Source organism: Schistocerca nitens, chromosome 3, assembly GCF_023898315.1.
Source record: "Schistocerca nitens isolate TAMUIC-IGC-003100 chromosome 3, iqSchNite1.1, whole genome shotgun sequence".
NCBI classification, from domain to species: Eukaryota; Metazoa; Arthropoda; class Insecta; order Orthoptera; family Acrididae; genus Schistocerca; species Schistocerca nitens.
The window spans coordinates 676,071,938-676,088,471 of NC_064616.1; the positions used below are offsets into that span (position 1 = coordinate 676,071,938).

Genomic DNA, 16,534 nt, shown 5'->3' on the forward strand with positions numbered 1-16,534 from the left:
GCAATTCACGCTACAATACACACACAAAAATGTATTGACTCAATTGTCGTCACACTTAGCAACTATTGTCTGAGATTTGGAGGTCACATGCATTAAAACAAACAAATACATGTTCAGTAATGAGCTGCAAACTCTTTCCTAAAACAGAAGGGATCATTTAACTACGAAAAAATACCATCACAAAGACCAATGATGTCACACTTAGCGATAATTAGTCCGACATTTGTAGGTCATAGGCGTTAAAACAAACAAATACATGTCCAGTAAAGCATCTTCCTAAAATAAAGGGGATCATTAAACTACGAAAAAATACCATCACAAAAAACAACAACTAAGAGAAGGAATTTAATCCATTATTATTATTATAATAATTATAATTATTATTATTACTGAATTCGAGTTACTGGAAAGAAGTAACAGAGGAATTACCCTTGAAGCAGAAAGAACGATCCCAGTGGAAAAATAAGGAAATAGCCATGATGGACAATGGAGTGACACAGGTCAGTTGAAGAAAGTCCAAGACCTGGAAAAATCGAGAGCTAACTAAGAACGAGAAGAACTTCGAGAATATGGCAACATAATGAATGATGTTTAATAATGAATAGGAAAATAGGAATGCGGGTAAGCTACTACAAACAGCATAGTGAACGGATTATTGTGGCCAAGATAGATACGAAGCCCACACCTACTACAGTAGCACAAGTTTATTTGCCAACTAGCTCTGCAGATGACGAAGAAATTGAAGAAATGTATGATGAAATAAAAGAAATTATTCAGATAGTGAAAAGTGACGAAAATTTAGTAGTCATGGGTGACTGGAATTCGGTAGCAGGAACAGGGAGAGAAAGAAACGTAGTAGGTGACTATGGATTGGGGCTAAGAGATGAAAGAAGAAGCCGCCTGGTAGAATTTTGCACAGAGCACAACTTAATCGCCGGCCGTGTGTGGCCGAGCGGTTCTAGGCGCTACAGTCTGGAAACGCGAGACCGCTACGGTCGCAGGTACGAATCCTGCCTCGGGTATGGATGTGTGTGATGTCCTTAGGTTAGTTAGATTTAAGTAGTTCTAAGTTCTAGGGGACTGATGACCTCAGAAGTTAAGTCCCATAGTGCTCAGAGCCATTTGAATGGCATGGAAGAAGCCTGGAGATACTGACAGGTTTCAGATAGATTATATAATGGTAAGACAGACATTTAGGAACCAGGTTTTAAATTTTAAGACGTTTCCAGGGGCATATGTGGACTCTGACCACAATCCGTAGATTAAAGAAACTGCAAAAAGGTGGGAATGTAAGGAGATGGGACCTGGATATACTGAAAGAACCAGAGGTTGTACAGAGTTTCAGGGAGAGCATAAGGGAACAATTGACAGGAATGGGGGAAAGAAATACAGTAGAAGAAGAATGGGTAGCTTTGAGGGATGAAGTAGTGAAGGCAGCAGAGGATCAAGTAGGTAAAAAGACGAGGGCTAGTAGAAATCCTTGGGTAACAGAAGAAATATTGAATTTAATTGATGAAAGGAGAAAATATAAAAATGCAGTAAATGAAGCAGGCAAAAAAGAATACAAACGTCTCAAAACTGAGATCGACAGGAAGAGCAAAATTAGTAGAAGCCGACCTCGGGGAAGATCAGTTTGGATTCCGTAGAATACTGAACCTATGACTTATCTTAGAAAACAGATTAAGGAAAGGCAAACTTACGTTTCTAGCATTTGTAGACTTTGACAATGTTGACTGGAATACCCTCTTTCAAATTTTGAAGGTGGCAGGGGTAAAATACAGGGAGCGAAAGGCTATTTACAGTTTGTACAGAAACCAGATGGCAGTTATAAGAGTCGAGGGACATGAAAGGGAAGCAGTGGTTGGGAAGGGAGTGAGACAGGGTTATAGTCTCTCCCCGATGTTATTCAATCTGTATATTGAGCAAGCAGTGAAGGAAACAAAAGAAAAATTCGGAGTAGGTATTAAAATCCATGGAGAAGAAATAAAAACTTTGAGGTTCGCCGATGGCATAGTAATTTTGTCATAGACAGCAAAGGACTTGGAAGAGCAGTTGAACGGAACGGATAGTGTCTTTAAAGGAGGATATAAGATGAACATCAACAAAAGAAAAACGAGGATAATGGAATTAAGTCGAGTGATGCTGCGGGAATTAGATTAGGAAATGAGACACTTAAAGTAGTAAATGAGTTTGCCGGCCGCGGTGGTCTAGCGGTTCTGGCGCTGCAGTCCGGAACCGCGGGACTGCTACGGTCGCAGGTTCGAACCCTGCCTCGGGCATGGGTGTGTGTGATGTCCTTAGGTTAGTTAGGTTTAAGTAGTTCTAAGTTCTAGGGGACTTATGACCTAAGATGTTGAGTCGCATAGTGCTCAGAGCCATTTGAACCATTTTTTAGTAAATGAGTTTTGCTATTTGGGGAGCAAAATAACTGATGATGGTCGAAGTAGAGAGGATATAAAATGTAGACTGGCAATGGCAAAGAAAGCGTTTCTGAAGAAGAGAAATTTGTTAACATCGAGTATTGATTTAAGTGTCAGGAAGTCATTTCTGAAAGTATTTGTATGGAGTATGGCCATGTATGGAAGTGAAACATGGACGATAAATAGTTTGGACAAGAAGAGAATAGAAGCTTTCGAAATGTGGTGCTACAGAAGAATGCTGAAGATCAGATGGGTAGATCACATAACTAATAAGGAAGTATTGAATAGGATTGGGGAGAAGAGAAGTTTGTGGCACAACTTGACTAGAAGAAGGTATCGGTTGGAAGGATATGTTCTGAGGCATCAAGGGATCACCAAATTAGTATTGGAGGGCAGCGTGGAGGGTAAAAATCGTAGAGGGAGACCAAGAGATGAACACACTAAGCAGATTCTGAAGGATGTAGGTTGCAGTTGGTACTGGAAGATGAAGAAGCTTGCACAGCATGGAGTAGCATGGAAAGCTGCATCAAACCAGTCTCAGGACTGAAGACCACAACAACAACAAATGAATGAAACAAACGAAATTATGGAAAATGCTGTCCGACCTCGGTATCTGAGAGGTTGCCGGCACGGTAGCTCAGTGTGTTCGGTCAGAGAGCTGGTTGGCCTCTGTAATAAAAAAACTGAGAAGAAGGATCAACAAAAAGAAAAAAAAGGATGTATGTGACGTCCGCAACGACCAAACACAACGATCATTGTGGAAAAAAAAGTGGTCAGCGCGACAGAATGTCAATTCTAAGGGCCCGGGTTCAATTCCCGGCTGGGTCGGAGATTTTCTCCGCTCAGGGACTGGGTGTTGTGTTGTCCTCATCATCATCATTTCATCCCCATCGACACTCAAGTCGCTGAAGTGGCGTCAAATCGAGAGACTTGCACCCGGCGAACGGTCTACCCGACGGGAGGCCCTAGTCACACGAAATTATTATTATTATTATATGGGAAATGCTAAGAGAAAGTTAAAGAAAGACCAGTTAGATTTGACTGATAAGAACTTCAAATAAAAATACAGTGATAGAAAAGTTCAATAATTACAGAATTTTTTTTTTTAACGAATGAAGTATATGGCCTAGTTATGAGCAAGAGACAACTGTAACATGTTAGCCAAATATTTTGATGTTGTTGTTGTTGTAGTCTTCAGTCCTGAGACTGGTTTGATGCAGCTCTCCATGCTACTCTATCCTGTGCAAGCTTCTTCATCTCCCAGTACCTACTGCAACCTACATCCTTCTGAATCTGCTTAGTGTATTCATCTCTTGGTCTCCCTCTACGATTTTTACCCTCCACGCTGCCCTCCAATGCTAAATTTGTGATCCCTTGATGCCTCAAAACATGTCCTACCAACCGATCCCTTCTTCTAGTCAAGTTGTGCCACAAACTTCTCTTCTCCCCAATCCTATTCAATACCTCCTCATTAGTTACGTGATCTACCCACCTTATCTTCAGCATTCTTCTGTAGCACCACATTTCGAAAGCTTCTATTCTCTTCTTGTCCAAACTGGTTATCGTCCATGTTTCACTTCCATACATGGCTACACTCCATACAAACACTTTCAGAAACGACTTCCTAACACTTAAATCTATACTCGATGTTAACAAATTTCTCTTCTTCAGAAACGATTTCCTTGCCATTGCCAGTCTACATTTTATATCCTCTCTACTTCGACCATCATCAGTTATTTTACTCCCTAAATAGCAAAACTCCTTTACTACTTTAAGTGTCTCACTTCCTAATCTAATCCCCTCAGCGTCACCCGATTTAATTAGACTACATTCCATTATCCTCGTTTTGCTTTTGTTGATGTTCATCTTATATCCTCCTTTCAAGACACTGTCCATTCCGTTCAACTGCTCTTCCAAGTCCTTTGCTGTCTCTGACAGAATTACAATGTCATCGGCGAACCTCAAAGTTTTTACTTCTTCTCCATGAATTTTAATACCTACTCCGAATTTTTCTTTTGTTTCCTTTACTGCTTGCTCAATATACAGATTGAATAACATCGGGGAGAGGCTACAACCCTGTCTCACTCCTTTCCCAACCACAGCTTCCCTTTCATGCCCCTCGACTCTTATAACTGCCATCTGGTTTCTGTACAAATTGTAAATAGCCTTTCGCTCCCTGTATTTTAGCCCTGCCACCTTCAGAATTTGAAAGAGAGTATTCCAGTTAACGTTGTCAAAAGCTTTCTCTAAGTCTACAAATGCTAGAAACGTAGGTTTGCCTTTTCTTAATCTTTCTTCTAAGATAAGTCGTAAGGTTAGTATTGCCTCACGTGTTCCAACATTTCTACGGAATCCAAACTGATCTTCCCCGAGGTCCGCTTCTACTAGTTTTTCAATTCGTCTGTAAAGAATTCGCGTTAGTATTTTGCAGCTGTGACTTATTAAACTGATAGTTCGGTAATTTTCACATCTGTCAACACCTGCTTTCTTTGGTATTGGAATTATTATATTCTTCTTGAAGTCTGTGGGTATTTCCCCTGTCTCATACATCTTGCTCACCAGATGGTAGAGTTTTGTCATGACTGGCTCTCCCAAGGCCATCAGTAGTTCTAATGGAATGTTGTCTATTCCCGGGGCCTTGTTTCGACTCAGGTCTTTCAGTGCTCTGTCAAACTCTTCACGCAGTATCTTATCTCCCATTTCATCTTCATCTACATCCTCTTCCATTTCCATAATATTGTCCTCAAGTATATCGCCCTTGTATAAACCCTCTATATACTCCTTCCACCTTTCTGCCTTCCCTTCTTTGCTTAGAACTGGGTTGCCATCTGAGCTCTTGATATTCATACAAGTGGTTCTCTTCTCTCCAAAGGTCTCTTTAATTTTCCTGTAGGCAGTATCTATCTTACCCCTAGTGAGACACGCCTCTACATCCTTACATTTGTCCTCTAGCCATCCCTGCTTAGCCATTTTGCACTTTCTGTCGATCTCATTTTTGAGACGTTTGTATTCCTTTTTGCCTGCTTCATTTACTGCATTTTTATATTTTCTCCTTTCATCAATTAAATTCAATATTTCTTCTGTTACCCAAGGATTTCTATTAGCCCTCGTCTTTTTACCTACTTGATCCTCTGCTGCCTTCACTACTTCATCCCTCAGAGCTACCCATTCTTCTTCTACTGTATTTCTTTCCCCCATTCCTGTCAATTGTTCCCTTATGCTCTCCCTGAAACTCTCTACAACCTCTGGTTCTTTCAGTTTATCCAGGTCCCATCTCCTTAAATTCCCACCTTTTTGCAGTTTCTTCAGTTTCAATCTGCAGTTCATAACCAATAGATTGTGGTCAGAATCCACATCTGCCCCTGGAAATGTCTTACAATTTAAAACCTGGTTCCTAAATCTCTGTCTTACCATTATATAATCTATCTGATACCTATTAGTATCTCCAGGATTCTTCCAGGTATACAACCTTCTTTCATGATTCTTGAACCAAGTGTTAGCTATGATTAAGTTATGCTCTGTGCAAAATTCTACAAGGCGGCTTCCTCTTTCATTTCTTCCCCCCAATCCATATTCACCTACTATGTTTCCTTCTCTCCCTTTTCCTACTGACGAATTCCAGTCACCCATGACTATTAAATTTTCGTCTCCCTTCACTACCTGAATAATTTCTTTTATCTCGTCATACATTTCATCAATTTCTTCATCATCTGCAGAGCTAGTTGGCATATAAACTTGTACTACTGTAGTAGGCATGGGCTTTGTGTCTATCTTGGCCACAATAATGCGTTCACTATGCTGTTTGTAGTAGCTAACCCGCACTCCTATTTTTTTATTCATTATTAAACCTACTCCTGCATTACCCCTATTTGATTTTGTATTTATAACCCTGTAATCACCTGACCAAAAGTCTTGTTCCTCCTGCCACCGAACTTCACTAATTCCCACTATATCTAACTTTAACCTATCCATTTCCCTTTTTAAATTTTCTAACCTACCTGCCCGATTAAGGGATCTGACATTCCACGCTCCGATCCGTAGAATGCCAGTTTTCTTTCTCCTGATAACGACGTCCTCTTGAGTAGTCCCCGCCCGGAGATCCGAATGGGGGACTATTTTACCTCCGGAATATTTTACCCAAGAGGACGCCATCATCATTTAATCATACAGTAAAGCTGCATGTCCTCGGGAAAAATTACGGCTGTAGTTTCCCCTTGCTTTCAGCCGTTCGCAGTACCAGCACAGCAAGGCCGTTTTGGTTAATGTTACAAGGCCAGATCAGTCAATCATCCAGACTGTTGCCCCTGCAACTACTGAAAAGGCTGCTGCCCCTCTTCAGGAACCACATGTTTGTCTGGCCCCTCAACAGATACCCCTCCGTTGTGGTTGCACCTACGGTACGGCCATCTGTATCGCTGAGGCACGCAAGCCTCCCCACCAACGGCAAGGTCCATGGTTCATGGGGGAAGAATATTTTGATAAGGAATTAAATTCTAAGAAACCTAAAATGAGACAGGATATTACGAATCTTAAAGAAATCCAAAAATATCCCAATCTATAAACTGGAGAACAAATAAGAAGAATTGTGAATTCAATGAATAATTTTAAGGCACCAAGAGAAAATAGAACATGTGAATTCTAAAATACAGTGGGATAAAAAGACGGCTGTAACTAGTTAAACTAATGAAAAAAACGTTTTTCGAGCAGGAAACGTATCAAACGATTGACATGTACTACTGATATATCCTCTACACAAAAAATGTGACAAAACAGACAGAGGTATATCCTTATTCCGTGCATCATGTAAAATATTTTCTGCAGCACTTCTCAAAAGAATTGAAAAACATTTGTATGCAGAATTAGGAGGATATCAGTAAGGATTTAGGGGAGGTAGGTTCTGTGCAGAATAAATCAACAATCTGGAGGTACTATTGAAAGATAGAAATAAAAGACCTAAAAGGATTATGGTCATATACAGGCTAATTTTATTCAGGACCATAGTAGAATTTGGAATAGTTACGAAAAAATATTAGCTCTTAGTAGAAACATTAATAAATTAATGTGAGGAGGCTATGCGAGAGGCGTTCAATGAATTCGAAAGTAAAGTTCTATGTACTGACTTGGCAGAACATTCTAAGAAATTTTGGTCTTATGTCAAAGCGGTAGGTGGATCAAAACAAAATGTCCAGACACTCTGTGAACAAAGTGGTACTGAAACAGAGGATGACAGACTAAAGGCCGAAATACTAAATGTCTTTTCCCAAAGCTGTTTCACAGAGAATGACTGCACTGTAGTTCCCTCTCTAGATTGTCGCACAGATGACAAAATGGTAGATATTGAAATACACGACAGACGGATAGAGAAACAATTAAAATCTCTCGAAAGAGGAAAGGCCGCTGGACCTGATGGGATACCAGTTCGATTTTACACAGAATACGCGGAGGAACTTGCCCCCCTTCTTGCAGCGGCGTTCCAAAGGATTGGAAAAGGGGCACAGGTCATCCCCATTTTTAAGAAGGGACGTGTAACAGATGTGCAGAACTATAGACCTATATCTCTAACGTCGATCAGTAGCAGAATTTTTGAACACGTATTATGTTCGAGTATAATGACTTTTCTGGAGACTAGAAATCTACTCTGTAGGAATCAGCATGGGTTTCGAAAAAGACGGTCGTGTGAAACCCAGCTCATGCTATTCGTCCACGAGACTCAGAGGGCCATAGACATGGGTTCCCAGGTAGATGCCGTGTTTCTTGACTTCCGCAAAGCATTCGATACAGTTCCCCACAATCGTTTAATGAACACGGTAAGAGCAAATGGACTATCATACCAATTGTGTGATTGGATTGAAGAGTTCCTAGACAACAGAACGCAGCATGTCATTCTCAATGGAGAGATGTCTTCCGAAGTAAGAGTGATTACAAGTGTGCCACATGGGAGTGTCGTAGGGCCGTTGCTATTCACAATATACATAAATGGCCTTGTGGATAACATCGGAAGTTCACTGAGGCTTTTTGCAGATGATGTGGTGGTATATCGAGAGGTTGTAACAATGGAAAATTGTACTGAAATGCAGGAGGATCTGCAACGAATTGACGCATGGTGCAGGGAATGGCAATTGAATCTCAATGTAGACACGTGTAATGTGCTGCGAATACATAGAAAGAAAGATCCTTTATCATTTAGCTACAATATAGCCGGTCAGCAGCTGGAAGCATTTAATTCCATAAATTATCTGGGAGTAGGCATTAGGAGGGATTTAAAATGGAATGATCATATAAAGTTGATCGTTGGTAAAGCAGATGCCAAACTGAGTTTCATTGGAAGAATCCTAAGGAAATGCACTCCGAAAACAAAAGAAGTAGGTTACAGTACGCTTGCTCACCAGTGTGGGGTCCGTACCACATAGGATTGATAGAAGAGATAGAGAAGATCCAACGGAGAGCAGCGCGCTCCGTTACAGGATCATTTAGTAATCGCGAAAGTGTTACAGAGTTGATAGATAAACTCCAGTGGAAGACTTTGCAGTAGAGACGCTCAGTAGCTCGGTACGGGCTTTTGTTGATGTTTCGAGAACATACCTTCACCGAGGAGTCAAGCAGTATATTGCTCCCTCCTACGTATATCTCGCGAAGAGACCATGAGGATAAAATCAGAGAGATTAGACCCCACACAGAGGCATACCGACAATCTTTCTTTCCACGAAAAATACTAGACTGGAATAGAAGGGAGAACCGACAGAGGTACTCAAGGTACCCTCCGCCACACACCATCAGGTGGCTTGCGGAGTATTGGTGTAGATGTAGATTACTAAATCTAAAGTACAGTTAGTGGGAGAAATTTCAGACTCATTTAAGACCAAGGCAAGAGTTAGAAAAGGTGGTGGACAACATAAATAAATACTAAATCTAAAGTGGGACAAATTTCAGACCCATTTAAGACCAAGACAAGAGTCAGAAAAGGCGGTGGACAATCACCAATCTTGCTTAACTGTGTACCAGCAAAAGTGAACACAGAATGGAGGAAGGAATTGGAAAAACTAACATCGAAAGTAAAACGCCATTTGTCTGAAGTAGAGGTAACCTCAAAATTGATGGTTTAACATTTGCAGATGATTTCACAAATCTGGCAGACAGTCCGGAGGTAACACAAAACAGACTGAAATAGTTAAACAGCAGAAAGAGCTACATTGTCAATCTCCCTCGAAAATCAGAGGTCTTAAAAGAAACGAGACGTCACCAACAAAATTAAGCACAAAATATGGATGAATAAGAAATACAGACAACTAATGTAACTACGTAGAGGAATCATGTCTACTATATAACAGTGGAAAAGAAGAAGCCATCAACGCCAATAAATATTATTCTCATGACTTGCTATAGCTACAGCAATTCTAGTAAAGCGCACAATGCACCAGAAGCATTAATTTTATCTCCAGCAAAAGAAAATGAAAAACCAGGAAAAAGGAAATGAAGACTATGATGAAGATATAAGGATGCAAACCATCATTATAAATGTTCGGATGACTTACGAGTATGCAGACAGATGGCGTTATCGTCAACAGCTGATATTTCGACAGCAGAACACCCTGCTATTTTCAAGGCAAAATTGCAGCAAGTAAGCGCTCTACGAGGGAATTTAAAACCTCGGTTTTCAGATAACTACGGATAGATAACACTGACACACATTACAAACGCTAGTACCATCACAAACGAAAGATGACCGACATCAGAAGTTATCGATAGTGAAATTAACAATCAACTCTGTCCCTCTGTTTTTTGACAAGGACAAAGGAGGATTCCACGGCGAACTCAAACAAAAACCATCATCTCTATTTCTAAGGTTATTAGCGTATTTAATTTCAACAGCTTTCTTAATAACACTATCCCAAATTTCCGTATAGTCCTATTCCATAGGATGATCGATGCCAAGGCAATTCTCTGCATTGGCGGATTTGCTTGGCTGTTGTAAGCCCCTGTGCTGTTTATGCTCATGTAAGCGTGTGTGTTGCTTATTGTCAGTACACTGGTCCTCCAGAATGCTGCCAGTTGGACCAGTATACAACATGCAGAACTGCAAGGAATACCGTAGACACCCACCTTGTGCAAACCAAGATCATGCTTTACGGAACCTAAACGAACCCTGACATTAGATGGTAGTCGAGAAACACACTTCACGTCATATTTCCTCATAAAAAAACCGAACATTTCTCCTCGAAATGCTCCGTGCATAAGTCAAAAACGCTGTAGACTTTGGTGCAGTCTCGATAATATCATCACTCCCTGGAGGAGAGTTGGTCGATAGCGCGTGACTTTGAGATCAGCTAACTCAGCTGACCAACTCTCAGAGTCCGAGATGACATGGGCCGTGTGAACCAAGGTACGAAGTACCCTTCACGTTGAGCCGGATGGTGACACCTACACTAGTGATCAAAAGTATCCGGACACCTGGCTGAAAATGACTTACAACTTCGGGGCTTCCTCCATCGGTAATTCTGGAATTCAATATGGTCTTGGCCCACCTTTACCGTTGATGAGAGCTTCCACTCTCTTAGGAAGACGTTCAATCAGGTGCTGTAAGGTTTTTTGGGGAATGGCAGCCCATTCTTCACGGAATGCTGCACTGAGAAGAGGTATTGATGTCGGTCGGTGAGGCCTGGCACGAAGTTGGCTTTCCAAAACATCCCAAAGGTGTTCTGTAGGACTCAGGTCAGGATTCCGTGCAGGCCAGTCCATTACATGGATGTTACTGTCGTGTAACCACTCCGCCACAGGCCGTGCATTATGAACAGGTGCCCTATCCTGTTGAAAGATGCAAATGCCATCCCCAAATTGCTCTTCAACAGTTGGAAGTAAGAAGGTCCTTAAACCATCATTGCGGGCCTGTTCTGTGATAGTGCTACGCAAAACAATAAGGGATGAAAAACACGACCACACTATAACACCACCGCCTCCGAAATTTACTGTTGGCACTACACACGCTGGTACATGACGTTCACTGGGCATTCGCTATACCCACACGCTGCCATCAGATCGCCACTTTGTGTACCGTGATTCGTCACTCCACACAAGGTTTCTTCACTGCTCAATCGTCCAATGTTTACGCTCTTTACACCTAGCGAGGCGTCGTTTGGCATTTACCGACGTGATCTGTGGCTTATGAGCAGCTACTCGACCATGAAATCGTTTTTCTCTCCTCACGCTTAACTTTCATAGTACTTGCTGTGGATCCTGATGCAGTTTGGAATTCCTGTGTGATGGTCTGGATAGATGTCTGCCTATTACACATTACGACCCTCTTCAACTGTCGGCGGTCTCTGTCAGTCAACAGACCAGCCTATACGCTTTTGTGCTGTACGTGTCCCTTCACGTTTCCACTTCACTATCCATCGGAAACAGTGGACCTAGGGATGTTTAGGAGTGTAGAAATCTCGCCTACAGACGTATGACCCAAGTGACACCCAATCACCTGACCACGTTCAAAGTCCGCAAATTCTGCGGCGCGCACCATTCTGCTCTCTCACGATGTCTAATGACTACTGAGCTCGCTGATATGGAGTACCTGGCATCAGGCGGCAACACAATGTACTAATACAAAAAATGTATATTTTTGGGTTGTCCGGATACTTTTGATCATATAGTGTATCAGCCTGCAGGTACAAGTTAGTGTGAGGAAGCTTCCTATAAACGGCGGCTGTCTTCCCCCTGCGGTTGTCTACGACGTCATTGTCGACGCTTTAAGCAGAGAGAAACTCAAGTCTCACAACATTAGAAATATTTAAATTAAAAGTAATACAGAAGTAAACAACGGTGTAGAAAAAATTACAGACGAACGTAGGAAAATGGAACTAACGTTCTATGGGCTCATTCGAGGAATGAGTCTTAGCAGACGTACAAGAAAAACTGTACAAGATTTTTAAAAATTAAAAGGAAAACCTTACCGGCTTAGGAAAGTACATGAACATCTAGAACAAAGTGGCATAAATAAACAACAGATTGGAAACTTCTCAAAATGCAAAAACAGAATTACGAGGTGGGACGGAGTTAAAGGAAAAAATAGTTACAAAAAGATAAAGAAGAAAGTGGATAGCAGAAAAAATGAAAAGAAACAAGTGAACAGATGCAGGATTATTGTAGAAGCTGTAAAGCTAACTTAAATGTTGTCCTTATACTGTAAAAAAGGAAGATGCACTGCAATGTGGGTCTCTTCGTCTCGCCTATCTACACTGCTTGCTGGAAAAAGTGAAGCACGCAGAAGACATGGTCAACTTTCCACTTTAGTTATTTCATGTTCAGACCATCGACAGGTATGTAAATTATTTGAATTGCAATTCTCCCGCAACAGGTAGAACGGCCTCAAGAGTGCATTAGTGTTGTTCGTGTCTGGTGTTATACCAGAACTGGGGGATACATACCGGGCGTAAACATCTTCAGTAGCTGAGAGATCACTGTGAAAGACACGGATATGCTGCGTACTCATATGATACAGTATCATCAGCATCATACAGAGGTCTCCACTTGCCTCGCTGATCGAATCGTGCAACATCTAAAAGTGTGGGACATTAGGAAGTGGCTGTAGCCTGATGCTGGACTGCATGGGAACAGGAGGGCAGTGATAGTTGTCGTCAAGCTTCCAGTCGACCACGTCGGATCATCAAGCCCGAGCCCATTGTAACTTCTTCACATCTGGGCCTGCCTTCAACGAACAAGTGAAGGACTGCGTCCAACAATCTGTGTCATCTTGCACCATTGGTTGGAGATTAGCTGCATTCAGGCTAGGGAATTTCCGTCCCACGCATAGGCTGCCGTTAACACCACAACACAAAGGCTTCGTTTGGAGTGGCACCGCAACCGTAAAGGATAGATTGCTGATGAAAGGCTTCACATTGTGTCCAGCATATGAACAACGTTTCTCCTCTACCCAAGATGACCATCGTAGGCGTATATGTGGGTGACATGGGGAAAGGATCTATTCTTCCAATGTTTCGGAGAGACACAGCGATGTTACTCCTGGCTTCATAGTGTGGAAAGCCACCGGGTATGATGTCAAGTCCCAGCTTGTAGTGAACGGTGGAACTCTTGTGGGATAAGGGCACGTCATGGACGTTCTGCGTACCTCTGTCTTATCTCTAGTGCAACAGTATCGTGGTGCCATTTTGCAACTTTACAATACCCCTCATACATTGTATGTGTCTCTATGAACTGTCTGCTTGAGTTTAAGGTACTCTTATTGTCAGCAAGATAGCCGGACCTCTCCCCTCTGGAATACGTGTGGGACCAGTTGGGATGTGAACTCTGTCCCACTGCCAATATCCAGGATATCAAAGGCCAGTTACAGCAGTTGCGAGCGAGCTTGCCTCAGCAGACGATACAGCTGCTTTGACACACCTTTTCCATCTTAATCGGTGAATGCATCTACGCCAGATGGGGCACAGCGTTATACTGTAAAGTGTTCTCATACTGTCGAGTTCTTCTTAATTTTGCTGTAATTTGTAATCACTGAAATAACACCACACCCCATCTGACCCGTAAAGTTTCATTTGGTTTCCTTCGACGCTTCTCGGTGCTTCACATTTTTTGTCAGGCAGTCTATTTTCAGATTCTTATGTAGGCAGGCAGTAGCCTGATGCTGGACTACATGGGAACAGGAATGCAGTGATATTAGTCGTCAAGATTCCCGTCGACCACGTCTGATCATCAAGCCCAAGCCCATTGTAACTTCTTCACATCAGATGGGAAGGTAACGTACTGCTAGTAATAGTAATAATAATCGAAAGATTCATGGACTGTATCCAAGCAAATAAAATTTGACGCTCGTGAAGGTTGAACGAGGCTGAGTGTTAGTCAGCTATACTAATGTGTCTTGAAAATTGGATACTTGGATGAGGTTGTGATAGAGTTACTTCTCCATTCTTCTCCAATTGAGCTAATATCCAACCTCTTACATCCTGCAGCTAATAGAATGTAATTCCGCAGTCTTCCTTCTCCCTGTCTGTTTTTAAAGCTCCTCTTGTATTACGGTATATTGATAATTTTTACTTATGGACCGTCTGACAGCTACCGAATAAAACACAATTTTAGTGCCATACGCGTTTCGCCTCTATTTTCTGCAAGGCATCATCAGTGGCCTGGAATACGTACATATGTTAGCTATTTAATTTACATTTTTGTCACTGTGCCTATAAGTTATAGACAGTTCTGGTGGTTGGTATTTCCTATTAAGTAGTAATGTTTTGAACTGTACTTACAGATTGCGTGGACAATTTTTTACATATTACGCTCCTGTTGCATTTTTGGTGTTGTTCTTCTTCTTAGGAATGCCAATTTGCGGTTTTTTCCCACATTCCACAGCACCATGAACTGAACGCTTGTTTCAATGCAATGTTTTGGTTTCTGTTGCCGACTGTCAAATGTTTTTGCCAAAGATCGAATATTATTGCCAAACTTTCGAGTGTAATTATTGAAGTATCTGTGATCTGTTCGTGTATGCATTTATGTGTGCGTTTGTGTATGTGTGTGTGTGTGTGTTATGGTGTGGTATTTTTTTTGTTGGAACTGCTTATGTGTGTGTATTTTGGTGTGGTATAATTTTTTTTGTGCTCTCTCTCTCTCTCTCTCTCTCTCTCTCTCTCTCTCTCTCTGTGTGTGTGTGTGTGTGTGTGTGTGTGTGTCCAGATGGTGTGGGGAAGAGTTGTTTGTAGTTTTTGTCACTCTAACGTAACTTCCAAGACAGGCTAGCAGTAGAAAACTAAACAAGAGTACAGGAAAGAGATTTGCCTATCTCCCGCAAAATCTGTGGACCGAATCTTAGCATCCAACCGCTCTTGGAACCGAACCTTGTATTGTGATACACAGAGGTGATGCGTACCTGGCGAAGGACGGCGTGCGGCTGAGGGCGACGGTGAGCGCGTGCAGGTCCCCCGTGCAGTGGCGGCCGCTCTCCCTGCAACATCACACTTCCAACAGCCTACCACACAACCACAAATACATAATGAAGTATACATAATACAACGCTTATTTAAATAACTGTTACTTTCATTGGGTTGTATGAGACTGTTTCTCTGGAACAATTCATATTTGAGTGGTTCGCGGCAAGGACAATTTCTACAAAATGTTCATGTAAATATGAGTCTAATTTTCATTAAATATTGACTTAGTGATGACTGCTTGTCTTCCAATAATTATTAATCCCTTAAGTGGACATGTCGGGTATAGCCACCGATGGGTTGCTTCTTATCAATGGGTTCGACAAATACAACCGTTCGTAGCATACCTCTAGCCTCTCAACATTCAAGATAATGTTTTTTCAAGCGATCATTGCGGATTTCATTGTTTATGCTCTTAAGGACAGAAACTGTGGCAGTCATGATTTTGAAGAGAAATTAACTTCTGGAATTATTTTGAAGCTGGCTCGTGATTTGCTCGAAAACGGTTATTGTATTCACCTCGACAAGTTGTGCACAAGTCCAGATCTGATGGACAAACTAAAGTAAGAATACCGACGTTGTCGGTACAATCCTGCGAAACGGGTAGTAGATCCGTGAATTTATTTACGAAAGCTATTTTTTTAAGGTCCGATCGGTCACGAAATTGAAACAAGAGTGATAATCCTATGAAGCTGTGCGCAGATGTGTTGCGCAGTGTCTCTAGTATGCTTGTCGACCGCGTCGCGCCGTGCTTTTCAGTCCAGAGGACAATGAGTAAGTAAAGATATCTAAAACAACAGAGTCTTCCGCCAAGTGTGAATTTCATGCTGTAATTTCTGAGGTGTTCCGGCAGATTTAATACAGCCCGCAAAATGTAAATGTCATGCTTGACAGCAACGTGCGGCAATGGTACAGGATCTTTGAAACAGGACGTACATAAATTCATGACGCAGGCGTTCAGGAAAAGAAGCGAGTGTAACCGATGATCCTATATATATATAGGGTAGTCCATTGATCTTGACCGGGCCAAATATCTCACGAAATAAGCATCAATCGAAAAAACTACAAAGAACGAAACTCGTCTAGCATGAAGGGCGAAACCAGACGGCGCTATGGTCGGCCCGCTAGATGGCGCTGCCATAGGTCAAACGGATATCAACTGCGTTTTTTTTAATAGGAACCCGCACT

The 16,534-nt window shown here is 41.8% G+C and overlaps 1 long non-coding RNA gene across 1 annotated transcript in view; it reads right to left on the bottom strand.

The window, feature by feature from the left end:
• LOC126249710 (uncharacterized) overlaps window positions 1-16,534 on the bottom strand; it is a 74,252-nt gene that overhangs the window by 32,966 nt on the left and 24,752 nt on the right. The window contains exon 2 of the long non-coding RNA XR_007545646.1: window positions 15,289-15,363. This is a non-coding gene — a long non-coding RNA (uncharacterized LOC126249710). The remainder of the gene's footprint in view (window positions 1-15,288; window positions 15,364-16,534) is intronic.